The sequence below is a fragment of the Silene latifolia genome, chromosome 11 (genome assembly GCF_048544455.1).
Source record: "Silene latifolia isolate original U9 population chromosome 11, ASM4854445v1, whole genome shotgun sequence".
Taxonomy (NCBI): Eukaryota; Viridiplantae; Streptophyta; class Magnoliopsida; order Caryophyllales; family Caryophyllaceae; genus Silene; species Silene latifolia.
In genome coordinates, this window is record NC_133536.1 from 104,059,637 (window position 1) to 104,075,486 (window position 15,850).

General features: G+C 39.9%; 1 non-coding gene across 1 annotated transcript; it reads right to left on the reverse strand.

Annotated features, from left to right (window-relative positions):
- Positions 1-1,119: 1,119 nt before the first annotated feature.
- On the reverse strand, positions 1,120-1,226 carry LOC141616193 (small nucleolar RNA R71). Its single transcript, XR_012530554.1, has one exon. It is a non-coding gene; the product is annotated as a small nucleolar RNA R71 (small nucleolar RNA).
- Positions 1,227-15,850: the final 14,624 nt, after the last annotated feature.

A 15,850-nucleotide genomic window follows, 5' to 3' on the forward strand; every position in this document is an offset into this window, starting at 1 on the left:
ACACTTTTCAGGACGAGAGTCAGTATTAGTGATATTAGGGACTTATAGCGAGATCGAAAGATGCTATCTGTTAAGAGTGGACCGAGAGGACCTCTTGTTTTCCCGCCTCATTTGTTTGATTTAGACCGACTTATTTTGCATCCGCCGAAACTATAGTGAACCGACCATCCTAGTACCCTTCCTTATATCTGTTTTATCTGTTTAATCCGTTTATTGTCTTTTATTATTCTTAGATATAGACCAATTCAAATCAACCCCCACTTTCGTTACCTTAGACTAAATTAGACAATTAGAAATTACATTCGCCTCCTTGTGGTTCGACCCTGTTACAACTAGCATAGGTTAGTTTTAATAGGAAATTATAAATCTTATTTTTGGTACTCACAACGACGGGTATCAAATTTTGGCGTCGTTGCCGGGGAGGCAATTGTTCTAATTTTTGTTGTTTTTATTTAGTCTTTCTTGGTTTAAGGGACATCCGTTCCTTAAACTTTTCTCATATTCTTTTTGTAGTTTCTTCTTATGCGCAGGTCACAGGGTGGTGAACTAGTACCGTTCAATCCTGAGATTGAGAAATCTTTGCGCGAGTTGAGACGATCACAAAGGATATTGCCGACAGAGGAAGAGCTGAGTACTCTGTCAAGTTACTACGAGAACGCTCTATTCGAAGAAGACCCACCTACATCTCCTGTTTCTAATTCTTCAGCTGAGACAGTTACTTCTCCAGAAATTCCAGTCATGGCTGAAGAAGCAACTATAGCAAGTCATTTTGAGCCGACAGCTGCAAATCTATATAAGGGGTTCGAATTACTTGGAGCTGATAGGAAATTCGAACCGAAGCCCTCTTATATCAGTTTGGTTGAGAAAAACCAATTCGGGGGTGCTGCAAATGAAGATGCAGCCAAGCATATGGAGATATTTATCGACTATTGCTGCTCTATACCCCCGCCGACCGGTGTGACCCAGGACTAGATAAAGGAGACCATGTTTATATTCTCACTCCGCGATGCTGCAAGGGAGTGGTACAGAGATCTGGATCGAGTTGCTCATGGGATCACCGATTGGAATTCTTTGGCCTTGGCATTCTACAAGAAATACTTCTCTGCCTCGAAGATGAATGCCATTAGAGCTCAGATCACGAGCTTTAAACAAGGGCCAGATGAGAACTTTCATGAAGCATGGGTCCGTTTTAAGAAGCTGGTGCGAACCATTCCACACCATGGGTTCGAAAAATGGAGCTTGTACAATCAGTTCTATAACGGCCTGTACGACGATCAGAGGGCTATCTTGGATGCTGCAGCCAATGGCCGATTTGCTGAGAATATAGGAGAGACTAAGGGGTGGAAGTTCATTGATGACTTAGCCACCCATAAAGCTGAATATGGGAATTCGAGAGGCAATCAGAGGAGAGCTGCTGAATCTCCTTCTGTAGCTGCACTTGAAGCTCTCACTGCGAGGTTCGACAAATATAAACTGGGAGGAGCTTCAAAAGGAGGGATGTACCATGTTAATGCTGTTTCAGACGGTCCTTTCATTTGTAGAAGATGTGGAGCTGAGAGACATGTCTCATAAAATTGTCCTAGTCCCTTCGAGTCTTGTGCTGCCTTTCAACATTATAGGCAGACAAACACGTATTATGAGCCAAACGTCCACCCAAACTTGAGGTGGAGTAGCCAGAATGTCCTGAATCCGACTCAACCTCCACAACAACAGCAGCAGCAAGCTTATGTGCCTCCTCACAAGCAACCATATCAAAAACCTCCCTATGTGCCGCAACAGGAACAATCCCAGAATTCTGATTTTACCGAGTTGAAGAACATGTTGCAAAAGGAGTCCCAAGCTAGAGAGGCCGGAATGAAACTTCTAGAGAGCCAGATAGCTCAATTGGCTAGCAAGAGTACCACTCGAGCTCCGGGACACTTACCGACTCAAACTGACCAGAAAGAGACCGTAAATGCCATTACTTTGAGGAGTGGGTCCACCCTGGAGGGGCCTGATATGGTCGAGGATGCCCCTGAAAAAGATAAGCCGGAACCGAGTCAAAACAAAGCTGGAACAAACAAAGGAAAGAAAAAGGCGTCTACCAGGTATATCAGTCGATCGACTGACATACCAGGTCGATCGACTGAAGTACGGGTTACTGGAGCTTCTGGAAGTATAGATCTCAGTCGATCGACTGAGCAAGGTGGTCGATCGACCGAGGCCACTGCTGATATTGAGAAATTTCGTCCTCTAATGCCCAATAATTTGAGAGACCACTTATTTCGAGGTACGACAACTCCGAAAGTATTGGGACAAGACCCGAGTGCTGATGGGTCCGTCCCGATTCCGAAGTTCGACCCAATGTCGGTCAATGGCTCACATTTGAGACGGTCTGAAGAGGGGTCAAGCTTCAATAAAGATAAGGTGGTGGACTTTCAGCCCAAGTCCACTGATGCCGGCATGCGTGATTTAGAGGAAAGGGCTAAGCTACTTCTTACAGCCCCATATCCGGAAAGATTAGTGCCGACTAAGGAACATGTATCTTTTAACAAATTTGAAAAAGTTATTCGTAGCTTGAATGTACAAGTTCCTTTTCTGGAGTTAGTGAACCAAGTGCCCGCTTATACTAAATTCATGAAACAACTTTTATCCAAAAAGAGGTCACTTGAAACAGTGCATACTGTCGCACTCACTAAAGAGTCTTGTTCTTATCTGTCTCACACTGCACCCCACAAACTAGAAGACCCAGGTAGCTTCTCCGTTCCTTGTAGCATTGCTACCTTTTCTATCGAGAAGGCATTATGTGACCTAGGAGCTAGCATTAGGGTCATGCCCTTAAGTCTTGCTAGGAAGCTAAAATTGACTAGGTTTGCAGTCACAGACATGACCGTTCACATGGCTGACCGATCTGCGGTCCAGCCTATAGGAGTCCTAGGGGACATCCCCGTGCAAATAGAGAAGTTTTTCTTCCCTGTAGACTTTGTGGTCCTAGATATGCCTGAGGATGCCCACATACCTATCATTCTAGGTAGGCCATTTCTGCACACTGTTGGTGCAGTTATTGATGTTGGTTCTGGGACCCTGACCTTCAAAGTGGGGAAGCATTCTATTGTCTTCGCCCAAAGAGCTAGGAAGAAGGACCCCATGTGGCCTGTCACCTGTAACACGGTTTCTGAAAAGAAATCATACTTTGTGCTTCCTGATATGCCTGTCTCTACTCCTATTCCTGTTATAACACCTCCGCCCCAGACTGGGAGCAAATTGGAGGAAGATTTGTCTATTTCTGATATTGCAGGAGCTGGTTTGGGGAAGGAAGAGCTGCAAGTTACTCGAGCTGTGAAGGAGCCGATCATTCAAAGAGGAGGTCTTGGTTGCCTAAGCTATGGAACTGATGAGGAAGTTGATGACGAGCCGGTTAAAGTAAGAGATTCCGATTTGGATTCTGACGAGTCCGAAGAGATCATTGACTGGGAGATATAGAAGCTGTTGATCCGTCAAGCTCTGCGGATGTTGAAGCTAAGAAGGGTGCGACTAAGAAGATAAGCACCGTTGAGGCTACCTCTTGTAGCCAGAAGCCGACCAAGTGGGTCATACCGTGGCCGTTCTTGATCAACTATTAGTTGATCAAATGATTTATCAAAAACTTTCTTTTATTTTCTTTTGTTAGACACACTTTTTATTGCTTGTTTTGTGCGCAAGACTTCGCATTTATTTTTGTTGCTTAGGATTTTTAAGTACTTTAGACTTTACTTTTGGTTTTTGCGCAATTTTGGGCACGTATTATTGTGCAATTGCAGGTTTTTAGACCTCATTAGCTCAAGAAATTGAGCAAATACGAAGAAATCAGAAAGTTACAGCAGCTTTCCCAGTCGATCGACTTCCTTCCATGGTCGATCGACTGAGTTGCGCATCTCAGGAGTTTCTGTTCCTGTTCACTTTGGTCGATCGACTGCCATCTGAGGTCGATCGACCACTGTCGCTGTTGTACCTGTTCACGACCTTTCCCCTGCTGTGTTGGGTCGTTTTGCGGGATTAAGGGAGTTTTCTACTCTATTTTATTTCCCGACTCATTTCTGATTTCTTCCATTTTCGTCACTTTGCACATAATTATCGCTTCTTTATTGCTTTCTCGATTTTATGTGTGGTATTTTGTTTGTCTTTTCAGGTACTTATTGGTAGCACTGCTGGCTACTGAAACCTCCTAGCTCACGCTGGTTTGGGGAGGTTTCCTTTGCTGCGCTTAAAGTCTTGTGAGTTTCTAAGTTTTTACTTCATGTCATATTTACTTATTTTCTCGCAAATTCCCGTTTCTCTTTTATTTCATTACATGATTTTGCACAATGGGGACATTGTGGGATTTGGTTTGGGGAAGGGTTTTGCGTCGCATTTGCATAAGGTTTTATTGCATTTCTGTTTCACGTTTAATTTTGTTTTGCATTGTTTATTTCATTTCTCTCATATATACAGAAAATATCAAACAAATTGAAAATTTTCAAAAATTTCAATAAAATGCACGTTTATTTTAGCATATAGGTTGAGTCGGAACGGTAGTATTTCAATGATGACATTGCATTTTCAGCTGTTTATGCCTAAGCCTTGCTAATTGACATGTTATTAGTAGAATCATATATGCATACCTACGAGTTTTCGTTAATTATTTGCAGAACTTGAGACTTGACTTAGAATTTTGGCAAACTACATCATTTTCTGAGATTTAGAGCCTATAACTGGTGTCATCCATGACCAGTTTGTCTAGGAATGTGAGTAGTACTCCTTATGAGACATGTCACATAAATGTGCATAAATATGAACTTGATCTGCTTAATACCTGTATGCATTCGGTTTGTGGTTTGTTGACACATGTGGTAGAGGTTTCCCTTTTCTTATTACGACCATAAGCTCCACACTGCCAAAAATATCCTTTTTGTCCCATTACTACATCCTACATTTAGCCTGCCCTTGTCAAGCTAGTAGTCTATGTTCTTGGGATTGTTACTTAGTTTTTGGTGGCATATGCTCTTTTGAGATATTGATGGGAAGATGAGAAAGGAAGGAAAAGGAAAGTTGAAAGAAAGAACAAAATGATTCGAAAAAGAAAAAAGAGTTCTGTACTGTTCATAGCAGTCGATCGACTGCCAATTCTGGTCGATCGACTGAGGTTCGAAGGAAAAGAAGAAATCAATTCGCATAGTTCAAAATCCTTATCTTTTGGCGATTTTTGCTCCCATGTTGCATTAGTATCTTATGGGGAGTTAGTTGATCACTTTTATACTGGAGACTGTGAGATTTGTGCTTGCTATAGCACCGTTTCGTTTGATTTTAAGCAAGAAGAAGGATGCTGTCGTATGGTTCCGTTTTGGTACTAGCTTGATCACCTGTACCTCCACTTTTCCATAAATGTTTTGCCTCTTCTTACCCATACCTCACATATCCACATATATACCTCGGCATGTGTCATGGTCTTTTGTTTATTGGAATGCATATATACGGTTGTAGAGATTGTTTTCATATTATATTGCAGGCATGTTCTTATATGTCGTAGTTAGGTGAGAGTCTCTACAAAATGAATTCTTTCTATCCTCTTATATATTCACCTGTGCTTATGTGTGATATGAGCGACCCGTGAGAGTCCAATTTGATAAGTCTCTATAGTTGACGGTTCAGCAGTTTTCTAACGACGTCATAACTCGTTTGCATGATTCACATTACTAGTTGATTGTTAGTTATTGCATTAAAATGGTTTAGGCTTTACAGTTTGCAATTCGCTCTGAGATTGAAATCGTTCCATTAGGTCATTAGATCGAGTCTAGTTCTTGCTTGGGGACAAGCAAGGGTTTGGTTTGGGGAAGTTTGATGCGTGTCTTTTATATGATGTTTTACATCCGATTTTCCACGCATTTCAGAGCTCATTTGTGTAGTTTATGCTACATTTCTCCCTATTTCCGTCTACTTTCGTATTTTTGTACATTATTGCAGAAATGTGAAGAATTCAGCGGAAATTGAGCTAAATCCGTCCCCGAGTATCTTGCATTGCATTTGGCGCGAATTATTCACTTCAGGAACGAGCTTGGTGCGCATTTCAAGGCCCAAAAGAAAAATCCACGAGAAGTTAAAAGCGGATTACCAGTTAAAGCAGTCGATCGACTGGCACCCTTAGTCGATCGACCATCTCACGAGATCCAGAAGCTACTGTTCAGCTCAGAGCGGTCGATCGACCGCCATGCTTAGTCGATCGACCACATCGCTGCTTCAGACGAGAATTAAAAGATTAAGGAACTTGAAGCCCATTGTGTTTAGGTTTTAATAATAAGTGTTACGTATATTTTCTATATAGCGTAACCTAGTTTCCAGAGATATTCATTCAGAAATTTACCTAGTTTTACATTCAGTTTAGTTTATCAAATAATTAGGGTTTGGGATATTATTCCGCTTTGGATTTTCGTTGTGCTTTCAATCATTCCGTTACAATCCTTCTGCAAATTTCGGTATTCCTTCTGTTCTATTTCAGTTCATCTTTATCGCATTGATAGTATAGAAATTGCTAACTAGTTTCCCAAAGCCGATATTGTTGTTTTATGTTGTCTATTTGTTCAATCGTTTTTATCATGAATTTCGTAGATTTAATGATCAATCTTACTGTTGTTTTCACTGTAGTTATGAGTAGCTAAATTGCTTGTGCTAGGATGTAGGGAAATTATAGTGTAGGCGGCGTAGAATAATGCGGACTGAATCGCGTGTCAGTCGATCGACTGACATACTTGGTCGATCGACTGACCTCGTGGGGTTTTACTTTCGTTTTAATTGTTTTAATTCTTTATTCGACGAATCGAGTGCACAAGACTAGTTGAATGTTTAGGATTTGACTGACCCATTAGATCGAGAGATAGGGACAGTTGTTTGACCATCAATTAAAATGACTAAATTATGCTAAATCGAAAGATAGGTAAAGTTTAGATTATTAGTCACTTTTCAGGACGAGAGTCAGTATTAGTGATATTAGGGACTTATAGCGAGATCGAAAGATGCTATCTGTTATGAGTGGACCGAGAGGACCTCTTGTTTTCCCGCCTCATGTGTTTGATTTAGACCGACTTATTTTGCAGCCGCCGAAACTATAGTGAACCGACCATCCTAGTACTCTTCCTTATATCTGTTTTATCTGTTTAATCCGTTTATTGTCTTTTATTATTCTTAGCTATAGACCAATTCAAATCAACCCCCACTTTCGTTACCTTAGACTAAATTAGACAATTAGAAATTACATTCGCCTCCTTGTGGTTCGACCCTGTTACCACTAGCCTAGGTTAGTTTTAATAAGAAATTATAAATCTTATTTTTGGTACTCACAATGACGGGTATCAAGTATAACTAACATAGATGTCAAAACTAGAAAGATTTTGTAAAGCAAAACTGCTAGTTTAATGTAACACAACGCAACATCAATAAGACCTAAGTAATAAGAAACTATTAGATCATGTTTTGAGTGCAAAGATCAAAATCATTCATTTTAAAATGAAATTTTAAAAGATTTTGGGCAACATCTTAAAATGGAAATTCTGCTTCACGATAATACATGCCGTTACCAACAAAGAAAAATCAAAACTTAAGTGTGGGAACATTATTGAGCCTCATTAGTCAACTAAACTAAGTCTTTAAACACGAAAAATCAAAGCTTACATATGAACATTAAGGTTTCAAAATTTTCGGTACAAAATTTTCAAACATATGATAAGAATTAGCAATAAGAACCCAACTTAGTCCTTATTAAATAATCAACCATGGAATAAACACCAAATCAATTTTTGACTCGAGAATTTCATAAAATTTTCGGGCAAAATTCAATATGAAATTTTATACTTGACATCATACATGTTATAACAAGGTGATTAATATCATGAACCAAAAAAAACATGCAATTAATTGATAACATTTGAAGGGGATAGCTTGGATTTAAACGAAATCAAATTGGAACAATTAAGGGCAATGAGAAAACCACTCACCTTGTTTAATTAGCAAGAATTAAGAGAATAAAATGGAGTAGAATGTTCAAGTCTAAACAACAAACATCAAAAATGAAGTTTTGAAAAACAAATTAAAGATATTTTGGTATTATTATTATGAGAAACGATGAGGAAATGTAAGAAATAAGGTAATAATACAAATCTCGCGAATTTCACAACCCAGAAAATGGCACTCGGTCGAGTGCTGATTCCACTCAGTCGACTGACTCACTTCCAGAAATTTTCAAGTTTCTGGAAATTGGTCCACTCGGTCGAGTGGTAGGGTTAACTCGGTCGAGTGACTGGTACTCGGTCGAGTACTAGCTCGCACTCGATTGTGTGCCTCTCTATGGTTTGCAATATCCGACTAAGGAGTACTCTTCTTATACTAGCGACAACTTTGCTAACAACTATTACCGATCATAATCCATACATAATACTAGTTACAAAACGCCAAAGAACTCGGTTATGTGCCTCTCTAAGCGGTATTAAAATGCCAAAGAACGAAGCTAACGCCCCTCACACAGAACCTCGTAATAACCACTTACAAAACATGTTATACACATTACTCTTTTTCATCCAATTTTTCACATATTAACATGTACCAATTGAACAATTATATCATGCAAGAATCCTATCAACTATGCAAATTATGGCTTCACATGAAATAATCCTCTACTCATATGACATTTATCTCACTCAAGTAAACATTTTAATTCCAACATTTCAACAATCACATATTATCAATTACCACACAATCTCCATATCAGGCAAGATGTTCAACAAAACAATAACACAAGTATAATCATGCACATTCACTTTAGGTTTCACGACTCATAACCACCCACGTAGTGACCAACTAAAACAATTGGATCTATTTTTGAAATGAGGGATCCTACTCACCCAAAACCGACCTCCTATTGTACTCATGTCAGGTTCATTTTATTAGACACTCCTAGATTCATTTTGGTTCATTGGTTTAGGTTCCAAAATCGTTGCTTTGATACCATTTTCTAACACACCCTTCTTACCGGCTAAGGTAACTGGGAGATGTTACCATCTCGGTTTCCCGAGGCGGTAAATCAGAGATTCAATCCAGAAATATTTATTATAAATAAATGAGTTTAATGATTACAAACCATAAAAGTAAACAAATGGTAAATGAAATACAACTCGTCTATGACTATATCATACACCTAGTGGCTAAGTACTCGACTCCAAAGTCCGTAGCGCGGCCCGAATTCCGATAACGTCAACAAACAAATCCCGTACTCAACTCGCTCCCCATATGATCGGAAATATCATATGGATCGAGACAGCCACCCCGGAAATAGGTGACAATTACACTGATTCACAAACGTCAGTTTCAATAAATAAAGTGTGACACAACTCAAAGTTTGTGAGTATGCAACATGACTATAATATGAATGAGACGGTATCAAACAGCAACCACTCCGGTACCAGAACACGCCCAGACATACCAACAACCACCACGGTACCGGGACATCCCAGACATACCGACAACCACAAATAGGTACTGGGACACGGCCAGACGTACTGGGTCCGGAAGCCAACAGGATCCCCTGCCAAACGTCGTGTCTTAACTACACGAGTCCCTCCAAACTCAAGTCATTAATGTGCACATCCTTGTTGGAGTGGGAAGCTCCAAGAGGCGACCCGAGCGTGAGACGGTCTCCAAATCGCATCACGTCTCCTCAACAACAAGTAACCAACACAAACTGTCATATCCTCCAATATACATGACAACCATGATAAATGGAAGATACCAGACAATATGCCAATTATCGAATCAATCAATGCAATTAATAACAAATGACTCATTTAGCAAATAAACCCAATATTGAAATTGAGTAGGATAAACCTATCTTTTAACAAATCCCGCTAAATAATAAAACAACCGGATATAAATATGCTCCTCCATAAATTCGGCACCTAATTACGATAATTAAATATAATTACTAACTAATCTAATCTAATTAAATACGTAATTAATAATCTAAAAAAACCCCGTCTTAAAACTATTTGAAATCCCACCATGCCCGGTCACTCTATCACCTTGCCCCATCTCACTACGGCCTCCAGTTCACCCATAACGACCATCTCACGGCCAGCCCCAACAACCTACGACAACCACCCCAAAGCCTCCCCAAAACAGTCACGACAACCTAGGTAAAAATCCGTCTTAAGAAGGTCGCACAACAACAACAACAAAACCCATATAAAGGCTCGGTTAAACCCGGTTTTTGGTGGTGTAGATACCCAGTACCTGTCGAGTCTCAAACAAACACTCGATGATTATTGGACTATAACATGCTTAGGAATCACAGCGTTTAATCGACAGTTTTGTACAACTATACGTCGGAAAACTTCAAACGATTTCGAAAACAAAGCATTTCAAAACTTTTCAAAAGTACCTGGAGTGTTTAATGCATGACGACAGGGTCGCAATGACACTAACTAGAGTCAAAACCGACACCGGACCAAAGACCGACTCAAAAATTCAAATCCCTACTCAAACGACGAGTCAAACCGAGTCAAACACAAAAAACAAACTTCTCAAAACTTTCATGTTAAGTATTCCCGGAATGCTTGATGGTTAAGTACAAATCATGACATCCAAAACCTAGGATAGAACAAATCATGATTTCAATTGCGTGATAGTGACAAGACATCTCGAAGACCCGCGAAATGGCTCGCGCCTCTTCGAGTAGCCCATGTGGCCACAGCGCTCAAAACACACAGAACCACCCATTTTTCTATAAATACCCCTCAAATGCCACCATTTGAAGGTACGCTAGTGTCCGCCTCCTCATTTCTCCCTTAAAATTCTCGACTCGACTTCTTAAGTCACAAACCGACACGTATTTTCGACCTAGCGATCGAAAATACATGCCATACACATTGTTTGGTACCGTTATCGTGCATTAAATAACTCGACCGACCATCTCGACCAACTACACATTCACTAAGCCTAGCATGTAAGTATGAGGGTGTAAAAATCCTCTTCTTTCAAGTTTTTCATCTGTTTTATGACTATAACATGCTAAAACATGCATAACATGATTCAAATATGGGTTAGATGAGCCAAAACCGGATTTTGGCCGGAGACAGAGGCTGCTTGTAGAGTAGAGAGGCTCGTGCCTTAATGCCCTCTCAGGCCTTAATCCAGCCGTGTTTCTCTCATGTTTCGTCTTTATTTCATTTCTCATTTGCAATCGGTTTCTACCATTTCAAATATTTCAAATCATTTTCATGATAAACTTTTAACCATAAAATATTTTCACCCTTGGTTCCTAATACCATGACGGTTTAATCCGTGTTTCGGTGATAATATTTGTTTAATCACATTTTAAAAGGTATTTTAAAACCTTTTATTTTATTTCTTTACATTTTAAAACAAACGTATTTGTCATAAATACAAAATCATCCTTGGTTCCACATACCATGCCAGTTTTAAACAGAGTACGATGATAACCATTGACTAATTACAAACATATGAACTTAAAATAATTAGTTCATAATCATTTTCAAAACTATTCATGTCAAGCTTGCAAAACCGAACTCGACATCGAATATTGACAATACAATGAAGATTATTCAAGTCTCGTTCCTCATACTAACACAACAAGCGGTCTAAACGACCTTTCCAAACCAGCACAGGTTCAAACACCCTCTTTTCAAACCAATTTAAAAACATTTTAACAGTCAGAAGACGTCCCTTGTACAGTCTGCTGACTCGCGCCTAAACAGGCCAACCATTTTCTAATTTTCAAACCAAGACAGGCCTGTTTGCATCGCCTGATGGCTCGCGCCTCAATAGGCTGCCTGATATAGACCCTGTTTTCTTTCCAGCACTTGTTCAGGACGATCCCGACTTCGGTTAACCCGAATACAGGATATATCAGATGATAAATATGCCCCTTTTACATTGTATTTGCAAAATGCCTTACTAAGACAAATGGATCACGTTATGCACCATAAACCTAACTCGGTAAATTATTGTTTAATTTCCGTCTTGCATGTAAATAAACATTAAATCCAATTTGACATCAATTACATGATATTTAGATAAACAACCGACATAGAAAGCGCATATGTTAGGTTCAAACTGTGGATGCGCATTGATGCATTTACCCGTTTTATCGACTTTTTCATTTAAACAACCATGATCGATCAGTAGAGTCAGCTACCAGGGGCGGGATTGGATGTCTGATTAAAGGGCTTCCCAATACGTACCTTCACCTCTTACTCAGAAACTTTAGATAGTGGACGACCTTATCCAGGGCGAACGAGAGTCATTCTAGAGATGGGATGCTAAAGAGGGACGACTCCTTATCTTTAGAACCTATGTCAAACACCGCTTTTTGCCTTGGTTGACCTAGGTATAAAGTGGATTCAAACGGGTTCCAAGCATCCCACAAATGCTTGGTGGCGACTCTGAACATCTCTTGCATCGTTTCGAGACCCTTGCAGAGACGAAACCGACCGACCTAAAACGATCTGGTCGAAATGTTAGGTTCATATACCTATTATTAGACTTTTCTAATGATGAACTAATTAACATTTTAATATGAGTTCTAAGGATCTAGTGCATGCATAACTTAATAAGAAATAAAATTAGAAAACAATGGTTCTTACATTGTTGTTGGTTCGAAAATAGGGCACAAATAAGGTCACCTTCCTTATTTGTTCTTGAGCATAAATGTAATGGATGATCCTCCAAAAATCCCAAATATTGAGATCCTCCTTTTGTTGCACCCAAAACAAGTCCCTTAAAATTAATATACTAATTAACTAGATGTATTATGAAACCTTAAAAGATTCTAATAATATCTTTATTACTACACTAGTAGTCTTATATTTATGATAATATTAGATGAACAATTTAATATATTCTAAAAACTTGTTTTAGAGAGAAGTGGGAGAGAAAGGATAAGAATGTTATATGTAAATGTATTATTGGAAAATATAGAGAACAATTTCTCTATATGGGATAAGGGGGAGTCGGTGGTAGGGAAAGGAAGGCCAATGCATGGCCTTCTTGCTTTTTCTTTTGTTCTTCACAAGAATTGTAGGTGTAAGGCTACTCCATTAGGGTAATCATCATGTTTCATAATAATATAAAATAAAACATCCATTATCCCTAAATCCCTCCAATTTTTCGGTCCATATATAAAATGGACTTCAATTTTATTTTGTCAATTTGTCACTTGTCACACACAATATGTCACATGTAGTATGTAACATGTTATTAATTAATTTAATGCATATTTACCAAATAAATATCATTATATACATTAATTAAATTACATACAACAAATTGTCTAGTGATTCTTGATCACGTAAATAAAATTGATCATATAATTATAATTCACAACATTTTGCAATTACAATTAATCAATCATTCTTAATTTAATTGTTTCACAAACAATAATGAATTTTAGTAATAAAATCTTTTAATTACTAAAATGAATCTTATTTAATCAAATTACAATAAGATATAAATATTCTCACTCACAAAAAGAATTGTTCACATTTTAAGGAATTGATTAACTTGTATCGGCATACAATTAATCAACTTATCTATTAAGGGAATTGTCCTATAGGTGTGACCTTAAGGGATCAACTGATCACCACCGTCAAACGATAGTAATGTCAAACTCTAGTTAGCCAATCATTACTGATTAATGTTGATCAGTTGACTTATAATAGAATTATCCCTTATGCATTCTTAATTTGAGATTTAAATATGTGATCGCACTATTGTTGAGCACACATACTCCAACAATCTCCCACTTGTTCGAGACAAGTGTGCGTCACCAATTCTCTTGTCCTGTTACAATCTCCCACTGAATGCAAGGTGTCTTGAAGGTCATACTTGCATTGATCATATCATGAGTGGTTTTCTCGATCTGGAGAGTAACTGTCTAACCAGAATTATCTACCGTAGAAACCTTCCGAGCGTGGCCACGCATTTTCAGTTCACTACTTCCGAGCGTGGCCATGCCATTACGTTGGATGCGAGTCAAAGTTCGGTCAACACCGTCACATCTTAAATCGAGTCAGCACTGATGCACCACACACGGTCGCCCTCGTTTTGTTGAGTCTAATTTGTGTTTTCGTGTCTCGTGTTATCTGCATTTAGTCATTAACCCGTGTCAGATTGGGATGTAACGTGAGCCATTTTCTGCCTCAGAGCCATGGCCTCGTCTTTAACTTCGTCCAAAAACAACGATGATAACAGAGATTCCACAACTGCTCAGCTAGCAAGCCTACTCACCGCTCTTAAGGTCACCCTGGACCGTGTCGAGACCCATATCGACACCCTGGAAAACAAGGAAATCGGAGAACACAACACTCCGCCTTTGACCGAAACTGAGAAGAGGCTCAAGCTCTTGGAAGAACAACTCCTAGCCCGTGATAACAATGTCCACCTTGAGAACAATCAAAGATTCGAACCCGTTGGGGATCACCTACCCGACAACTTTACCTTGACGGATGTACCTAAGTTCAAGGGAGTGGAGGACCCACTCAACCACATTTGAGCCGTCAAGGATTACATGTCCATCAAGGGGGTTAAACAAGAACTCTTCACCCGGATCTTTCCATCATCCTTGGAACAAATTCCCCGCCAATGGTACTATTTCCTCGACCCCAAGAACCTTACTACTTGGGACGAAGTCGCCGTCGAATTTGCTAAGCATTATGCAGACAACGTCGAAATTCAAGCCAAAATCCGCACTCTTGAGGTCCGGACTTCGAATGATAAGGAAGGGTTCATAGAATTCCTAACCCGTTGGAAGAGGGTAAGCACTCAATTGGTCAGTAAGCCGAGTGAATCAACTCTGGTGTAGAAATTTGTCAACAACTTTCGCCCGGTTTATGCCAACCTGCTAAGATATCAAAACATCAAAACGTTCCAGGATCTACAAATCGTCGGAACCCGCATCGAAGACAACCTCCGCAAGGGTGTCCTAGCCAAAACCACCGGTAGAGGCTACGAGGGATCTGCATCAACCGGATCGCACCCATATGGTAAGACAAAAAATCGATGACGTCGACCTCCTCGAACCAACCACAAAGAAATCTGAACATCCTCAAAGGGTATTCACAAACTTGGGGACAACCTATATCAGTGCCCTAAAAACACTCATGGACCTAGGGAAACTACAGCCTATAGGTCACACTCCGGACCCGTTCGAGGCCAACAAAACCCATTTCTGGAATTCCAATGCCCACTGCCAGTACCACCAGGGTAAAGGTCATGACATGGAGGTTTGCTTTAAACTAAAGAACGCCATCCAAGATATGATCGAGAAAGGAGAACTACCTTTACCTCCACCCACCAAACAAAATAATAAAATGAACCCCTTGGGAATCCATGCCATCTCTGATGACGAGCCAACCTTGTATTGCTCACACCTCATCCTGCCAATTGATGACGAGGTGAATGACTTGGAAAAGGATACTCCGGACGAGATATTCGTATTCAGTGCTGCAACCATGCTCACCATGATTCAACAGTTTGAAGAAGCCATAGCCAGTCTCGCAGAAAGGATTACCCGACTTGAGGACGCCTATCACCGGTTGATTTTCAACCCACCAGCACCACGTCCAAGGGAGGGTCCTCCAAGCACCCAAAAGTACCCTCACTATAAAGGATTCCTCCCGCGACCATTCTGGCATGCACCCCACAATAATTAACCTCACAAAGACTACCCCCACAAAAACTTTCCCTACAAAAACTATCCACCGAGGAATACCCCCCCCCCCCCCAAAGGTACCCTCACGATCCCGAAATCAATGGTGTCTGGATAGACGACGCAGAGGATGTCTACATGGTCCCG